The sequence below is a fragment of the Scylla paramamosain genome, chromosome 38, assembly GCF_035594125.1.
Source record: "Scylla paramamosain isolate STU-SP2022 chromosome 38, ASM3559412v1, whole genome shotgun sequence".
NCBI lineage: Eukaryota > Metazoa > Arthropoda > Malacostraca > Decapoda > Portunidae > Scylla > Scylla paramamosain.
In genome coordinates, this window is record NC_087188.1 from 6,892,490 (window position 1) to 6,901,234 (window position 8,745).

Here is an 8,745-nt window from a genome sequence, read left to right on the forward strand (position 1 = left end):
CCCGATTGATGATGAATACGTCCGTATTCAACTTTCACTAAGATCATGAAAATATTCTTGGAAGTCCTCATCACTACCACAAGAGCCTGTTATTGACGGTGGAGAGAAGGTGCTTGAGTGTGTGGGAATATTGCCTCGAAGTAAACAAGGTGCTGCTGGTTATCACTTTTATTAAACCTTAGGTTGGTGGGGCGTGATACTGACTTAGCCTCTCCAGCCACGAGTTCTACCCCCTCTGGTCCAGTGCAGTGTAACTTATGGAAATAGAGATATTGGCTGAATTACGACGCCGTCACGTAATGCATTAATACTGGACACCGAAAGGACCTTAAGGAATAAATAAAGACTGTTGTGTCACGGTATTTATTGCAAAGCCTGGAGTGACGCGTGAGGAACACACACACGCAGTGAATGAGGCCAGAGTGTTCCAGAAGTGGTGTGGGTGATGACCCTTTCCACCGCCCCCTTCATGAGTGGCTCCCTCACCCATGCCTTGTGCCCCACACACGCCAGGTTGGCTGTTCATTTTATGGCTTCAAAAAACGTAACCAACAACACCTTTAAGTAACATTTTTTTTTTTTTTTTAATGTAGGAAGGACACTGGCCAAGGGCAACAAAAATCCAATAAAAAAATATGCCCACTGAAATGCCAGTCCCATAAAAGGGTCAAAGCAGTGGTCAAAAATTGATGAATAAGTGTCTTGAAACCTCCCTCTTTAAGGAATTCAAGTCATAAGAAGGTGGAAATACAGAAGCAGGCAGGGAGTTCCAGAGTTTACCAGAGAAAGGGATGAATGATTGAGAATACTGGTTAACTCTTGCGTTAGAGAGGTGGACAGAATAGGGTTGAGAGAAAGAAGAAAGTCTTGTGCAGCGAGGCCGCGGAAGGAGGGGAGGCATGCAGTTAGCAAGATCAGAAGAGCAGTTAGTATGAAAATAGCGGTAGAAGACAGCTAGATATACAACATTTACATACCATTCATTTCTCAGATAACGAATGCAAAAATATTGATTGTCCACAAACAATCTCAGAGGGGTGTTGTTTAGGGACCCAATGTTTACAGTTCATCCTTCTCCACGTGGCTTCTAAAATGTAACTAACAACATCTCTAAGTACCGTTGCAGATTCACCTCAGCTCTAAAATTTTGAATGTGAAAATATAAATAACTGTTTCTACAAAGTTCCTGAAGGGAGTTGATTAATGATACATTGTTTACAGTTCATCCTTCTCCACGTAGGGACCTGTCTTGTACTTATTCGGGATCTCCATGTCCTCCTTCCCCTTCTTGAAAAACCCCTTCTTGCGCAGCAGCTGACCGATCTCCCCGCGCTTCATTTGCCGGATGTCAAAGCGCTGCACCACCTCGCCGTCCTTGTTGAGTAGCAGCAGCTCAGGCTCCGCGTCATCTTCCTGCTGCCACTCCACGTTATGACTGGCACCGCGTCAAGGAAAACCACTGCTGTGCGGCACGCGATGCTAATATGGTGATGTGTGAGACTTACCAAACTGGAGAGAGAGAGAGAGAGAGAGAGAGAGAGAGAGAGAGAGAGAGAGAGAGAGAGAGAGAAAGCTATGGGGATCAGAGAAGGAAGTATTACACGTAAACTTACCTGTATTAAAAGTAACATGTTCATCTACATAATAACGTATTCCTATAGCTCATTATTCTTTTGCTTCTAGCCAGCATGGGACAGAACTTCCACATCTGTGTGATCAATATGCACTGCAGGTGTTGTAGCTGCTGTTTTGTATTTATAGTTTCTGTCGACCTGTATGTAAGCACCTCTCCGCGGCAGGCAACCAACATTAACTGATACTTAGGACTATATTTTGAAACACTTCTGCGCCACACCTCTGCATCATTCAAAAGTCTCTAGTTGAAGTTACACGGGTTTTTATTTTATTTTTTTATTTTTTTTATTTTTTTTTATCGTTCTAGTGGCAGATTAACAAGATTTCTGGATTATCAACAGGAGAAGCACTCTTCAGAAACCGGCTAATCATCCCTGTGGCCTTAGAAAATAGTTGAGGTGAGAGAGCTAAGCGTCTCAGAATACGGGTCAGATACTGATACATCTAGTTGGGTTTAGGAAGGGGGATAAAAACCCAGGGAGGAGTTAGGATTCTTTTAATCTCTAAGGTTTCGGCTGAATAGCCATCCTCAGAGAGACTCAGTCTCTCTGAGGATGGCTATTCAGCCGAAACGTTAGAGATTAAAAGAATCCTAACTCCTCCCTGGGTTTTTATCTCCCTTCCTAAACCCAACTACTTGTCAACATGAACAATTCATAACTGATACATCTATTGTGCCAAAATAAACAGTAACACTGCATGCTACAGACACATGTGCTAGAAGCCTGGCCTATTGAAGCGAAGTTCTTATACTACTACTGGATAGGAAAATGCCAGATTCCGTGATGTAATTGACCTAACACGCTTTATTTCCCAACACAACACAGCAGCAGGACGCTTCACGCAGCAGTACGCGCCGTGATTCCCAGCGGTAAAAGGATACTAGAACTTCATATCCAGGATGACGAACTGCTTCACCTCTGGATATCTGTTCAGCACTCATCCGGCGAAGGTCTGCAAGGGACAGGTGCAATAAGTCTCAACCACGCACTTCCGTACCTATCGTGTTTGGGTCTCTTCCTCGTGGCTTTCCGTTACGTTACCTTCAGTGTTTTGTATGTCTGGGGCGTTTATCGGATAAACAGTTTCACTGCTCAGCAAATTTTTCCCTTCAATACCCATGACTTATTAGACACTATTTCTATGCTAAGCTCTCATAAATATCATGTAGCGTATAAAGACAAAATCAACCTTTTGTTGTTTTCTTTTTCACTCCTGTGTCTCGACGCAAACCATTTAAACAGCGTTAAGAAGGTACTTAACACACACACACACACACACACACACACACACACACACACACACACACACACACACACAAACACACACAAATATTCAGACAAGGTGGGGTGCACAAGTGTTCACCGGCACCAGCACGCGCGGCCCAATAAACATCAACCTCGTGTTCCCGCCGCCTTGCACAGGGGTGGGATGGCACACAATACCACCACCATCACCACCACTACCATCACCACCAGCATCACCACCCCCACCACCACCAGGAGCATAACAGATGTGGCTCTTGACTAGTGTTACATGACTGCCTTACCAAGTACTTGTATATTAGAATGAATTTAGACTGAATTTACTATTATCCCCTCATACTTCAGTCATACGATGAAGACTTATTCTGTATTACCATATTGCAATGAAATCAATGCACAACTTTTATCTTGGAAACTATTCTATTCTTATTTATTTTCATTTATTATTTATTTATTTTTGTACTTATATTTTTTTTGTATTTTCTTTTTTATTTATTGATTTTTTTCTTAAGAGCCCAATCTTCCCCTCAACCAAGTCGTACAGGACTATGGGTTATGTTGTCTATTAATTCATACTAACAACACGAATGCCTTACTTGAATCCACCTCTACCTATACATCTCATGCCACCGAAGATGCTGTTATTCTGACTCCAGCCACATACACACACACACACACACACACACACACACACACACACACATTCATGTTGCCATGCTAAGGCCGCGTGTGGAGGGGAAAGCAGAGTTAACCCTTCACTGTTAGACAATCTTTCCTATAGTTACTTACAACTTTCTAAACACTTTATTTGCACCAGAGTCCCCTTGAATAGCTTTGTAATCGAAAAAGCATAAAATTATCCACCTATTCTTTTCTTTTGTGTGTGTGTTCATTCAAACCTATTTTTTTTACAGTACAATGAAGACTAAAATTAAGATTACCAAGGCAGTGAATGGGTTAATACAGCTATAGTTGATATACAGTAAGTTATGTATGAAATTAATGATAAAGATTAATTTCAGTAAGAAAAATCGTGTTATTTGTCCAGTAATAAATAGGTACATAGTAGTCTGCAGGAAATTAACGGTAAAACAATCGAGTAAGAAAACTTCGTGCTATTTATACTACTGAGAAAATTTAAGTTGGTATAAAAATCCATAAAAAAAAGGAGAAAACTGATGAATTATTTTGACAACATAGAAAAGTATTAACCTTCAGGTGGAAAAAATAAATAAATACAAAAATAAAAAAAATACACACGCAGAGTTTTGCATTTTGATCACTCAGGCTTATGAGGTTAGAGTTTTGTAAATAATACGCTTACATTTGTCCACACATACTGTCAGCCCCTCTCACCACCACGCCAGCACCACTACCTGCCCCTCTCACCACCACGCCAGCACCACTACCTGCCGCAGCCTCACCTTTACAGCTGCCTTGTAGACACCTGTATCCGTCACCGCGTCGCTCGCCGCCAAGACCAAGACCCCTTGGAAGAGAGCTGCCAAGACCAATGCTCGCGCCATCATGCTTCGCTTCAGACTGTGTGGATAGACGCCTTACCAGTGGTTCCGCTCTTATGAAGCACTGATTCCCCAGATGTTTACATAATTTCCCGGACAGATTGAAATATCCCTAAATAACCCTAAAAGTGTACTGCCCTGTCATTACGTGTGCTGGTGCTGTTGCAGGCCGGGGTTCGCGTCACGCTGGTGGTGCATGCAGTTATCATGTTACACAGACTGCAGCAGTCACCCTTATTATGACTATATATATATATATATATATATATATATATATATATATATATATATATATATATATATATATATATATATATATATATATATATATATATATATATATATATATAAACTCGTAAACATGACAGTATCTAATGTCGACTATATTCAGTTTGACGAGGATTATTCATTGTTGGCGAGGAAAAAACACTCATGAGAAGCCGACAAGTCATCTACGTGGCCTTTGTAAATATACTCGTATAGTCCTGATGAGAGGGCAAGACGTCTCAAAAATACGGACTGGGTTTGCTACCTTCAATTGCGACTCAAGAGAAGCATCCAGGGCAATATGAAGCTTAAAACGTTCACACACACACACACACACACACACACACACACACACACCTAACCTGGTAGCGTGGTTAGCCGACTTCCTCACAGGGAGGCGTCAGGCCGTTCGCTATCAGGGCTCTGTCTCTAATTTTCAACAGCTGACATGTGGGGTCCCCCAGGGGACCAAGATGGGTCCTCTATGCTTCCTCCTCCTCATTAACGACACCCTCACTGACACCCCCCATCGCTGGAAGTATGTGGACGACTGCACCGTGGGCGTCCCAGTTTCCACCAAGAACCCGGACTACTCGCCACTGCAAGCAATTCTGGAGCGATTGCAGACGTGGACGGAGGAGAGCAGGATGACCATCAACCACAGCAAAACTGTGGTGATGCATTTCTGTACCTCCTCTGTACCAGTGCCCCCTCCCCAGCTCACAGAGGGCCCTCACCCCCTCCAGGTGGTCCGATGTGCCAAGCTTCTCGGAGTCACGGTGGACGACCAGCTGACCTGGAAGCAGCATGTTGCCAGCACCGTAAGATCAGTTACCTATAGGCTGTACATGCTGCGCAGACTCAGGTCGCTGGGGACGCCGACAGATGAGTTAAGGGGGGTGTACCTCACCTTCATCCTCCCCAAACTCATGTACGCCTCCCCAGCGTGGTCCTCCTCCCTCACACACACTCAACAGCTACAGCTAGAGAGTGTGCAGAAAAGGGCGTGCAGGGTCATCCGTGGCCCTGCCTACACCACCTATGAAGAAGCCCTGACCACCCTGAGTCTGTCCAGACTATCCACCAGGCACCGAGAGGCTCTGGAGAAGTTTGGAAGGGGACTACTGCATCATCCACGTCTCAGGAACATGCTGCCGCCTGACGCGCCTCGCCCGGTCCGTGCCACCAGACACCACAACAAGATAACGCCCCTAAAGGCGCCGCGCACGGACCGGTACAGACTCAGTGCGATTCCCATTATGGTGCAAGCCATCAATCAATAGTCCCTTCTAGATTAGACTTACCTTTAGGATTAATGTTAAGTATTTCCCCATCCCCTCTGTACTTTTTCAGTTTGTTAACTGCCTAAATAATAAACCGTTTATTATTATTATTACTATTTACACACCCTGGGTTCGGGTCTCGGGCGCGGCGAGACAGTTTGGCGAGCCTCTTAATGTGCAGCCCTGCCTGCAGCAGCAGGCAGGTAATTTACGGGACGCAAGCCGACGGCATGTGGCCTCGCTGTTCCGGTGTGTGGCGTGTGAGTGGTCTCACCAGTCCTGCCATAGGAGGGTCTTTCCGTAGGCTGGCTGTGATGTGAGACTGACAGACGACTGTGGGTGGGTGCACACACACACACACACACACACACAAAACCAATGCAATGACACCAATAGCAAGCGTGTACGTATATATCATACACGTGTCGCTCTCTGCCAGCCAGTAGTGAACAATATAGATGGGGAAGCATAGAGGCACACACTACACAGGCTCAGTAGAGGGACGAGCAGCATGGCGCGAGGGTTGACTGCGGTACTCATCCTGGCGGCGGCGTGTGTGACGCTGGGGCAAGGCGTCAGAGACAAGGGGGTCGCTAGGGCCAGGCTGGAGGTAAGGCTGGGTTGTTAAAGAAAAAAAAAGGAACTCGACAATTCACCACTGCGGTCTTTGAACACAGCCCTAATGAGGGAGCAGCGCCTCCAAGAACACGGCTTGTATCAGATGAAAGATGCCTATTTCACGAATTCCTTGCAATAAGGAAGGGCCAGTTACCAGCTGTATTCTAGAATGCCCTGTGAATGTGACTCAGGGCTTCAGGACAGGCAGAGAGCGTGGCTTCAAGAGGTAACCACTCCCCTTATCCTTTCCAAAAACTAAACCTGTAAATCTCAAACAGTTTTTTGTAGTTTTCTTTGATAACTCAACTTATTTACAAATTTTAATGAAAAATCATAACTTCGTTATGTTGATATTTCTACTTTTTAATTATGGATAAATTATCGCAAGTTATACTTCTAAATACAAATCCTCCGATTAAAGAAGAATGAAATTCACAGAATATTTAGATGATCAATCATAGAGATATGCTATGAGGCAATTATTTGGTGATTTCTTCATTACTGCAAATCATTGAATAACAAAGTTATTAGGAGTTACATTTCTGCATAAGACCTTTCTGGTGGCTTCCCTCCAGGACGCTCCCTTTGTCCTCCACCGGCCGGAACAAATTTTGGTTTCAAAGTTCCCAAAACGACGTTTAATTTTGCCATGAATAATGAATCATCGTTAGTAAATTTTACCTGCGAAATGAGCCTGGTCGATGTGTGTGTGAAAAATCGGTTCATCAGTGAGGTGAAGGGAGGAAGCTTGTGCACCGTGCTGCCTCCACGCGAGGGGAGGAGGGTCTCGCTAGCCTCAAAAATTGTGGCCATGATGGTACAGTTCATTTCCTGAAAATACACTACACCCCCTTAAGGGTACAGGTCAGGTGCATCCCATGAAAGGTACAGGTGCAGATAATCGAGTTTGAACCACCCGTGCATGTGTGTGTGTGTGTGTGTGTGTGTGTTCAATCGTTAAGGTACGTATACACCACTTAAAAGGTACAGATACACCGGTTAAAAGGTACATGTAGTACATCCTTTAAAAGATATAGGCACACATTTCTTAAAAGATGCACCCCAACCCCGCCAAAAAAAAAAAAAAAAAAAAAAAAAAATTCCCTGAATGTTGCAGGTGCATTCCCTAAAAAGTCATTACAGTAAGCACGAGGAAGCTGTTGATTGGTTGCCGCCTGTTGTTATTACACGTGTCCGTGAACACCTGTGCTATCACCTGCACTGCGCTTCGCAACACGTGTCAGGAGCACGAACTCTCCAGGTACAAGATGACGCCACGTTACACGGACCGCTCGGTGCATTGTGCATTGTTTTACGAGTTTCGGCGTTACTCAGGTACTTGTAACAGTTTGTAATAGTTATGAGTGCTTCCAAGGATGTCTTCATGATTCTAGTGAGAGTTTCATAAATATTCTGCACCATGAATTGCAAAAACAGCCATGAGAGCCAGACTAATATTCTGCGGCTCTGAACACAGACCTTAAAAAAGTCACAAGTGTTTAAAAAATTTTGATCCGTCCTGAGAGAGACCGTGAAAGCATGGCCTCCTGGCAGCAGACAGTCTCCAGACATGAGTAATACGAGTGTTAACTTGTTCCTTTCAGTGATACTACACCTGTTATAACAGTACACATACTTAAGCAAACCTACACGAGAAAAAAAAAAATTGCTTTGTATGGTGTCTCACAATATATTGTAAAAACTTACACTAGACACATGCATCTTGTTTGAGAAGCCAAAGCAGAGACAACTGTTATTGCTGATACTGTACCCCAAGGAAGGTTTCAAAGGGGTGACTCCTGCATCTTGAAATACTCACTGTTTGCTCTTCTCCGCAGACGTGTAACTTCTGAAACAACCTGAGCAAGTATCCTGGGGTGAAGAGCTTCGTCCTCCAGGATCTGCCACTCTTGTATCCTTTTGTTACCACTACTTGCCAGGAAAGACTTTGAAGCGGCCTTTGTCCTGTCCCGGAATTGTAGAACTGTAGGTTTAACACTATGAACATCAATATTCCTGACACTGAGTTCTTTAAAGCCATTGCATTTATCAATAACGTCATTCCAAGTACAACACATCGTTTTCCGATGACACAATGTCACACTGAGCAAGCCATGCGAGGCAGACCAAAGTTTCAGTAGTGCACTAACATCC

At 44.0% G+C, this 8,745-nt stretch overlaps 1 long non-coding RNA gene across 4 annotated transcripts in view; it reads right to left on the reverse strand.

The window, feature by feature from the left end:
* Positions 1-153: 153 nt before the first annotated feature.
* Positions 154-8,745, reverse strand: part of LOC135091651 (uncharacterized) — a 10,912-nt gene continuing 2,320 nt past the window's right edge. For 3 of the 4 annotated variants that reach the window (XR_010262591.1, XR_010262590.1, XR_010262589.1), the window contains 4 exons: positions 8,411-8,745; positions 4,325-4,442; positions 2,519-2,589; positions 154-1,435 (listed from right to left, as the gene is read on the reverse strand). The exon at positions 8,411-8,745 is cut by the window's right edge and continues 896 nt beyond it. This is a non-coding gene — a long non-coding RNA (uncharacterized LOC135091651). Of the gene's footprint in view, positions 1,436-2,518; positions 2,590-4,324; positions 4,443-6,098; positions 6,118-8,410 lie in introns of those variants that run through there. The other variant, XR_010262592.1, reaches the window with a different exon arrangement.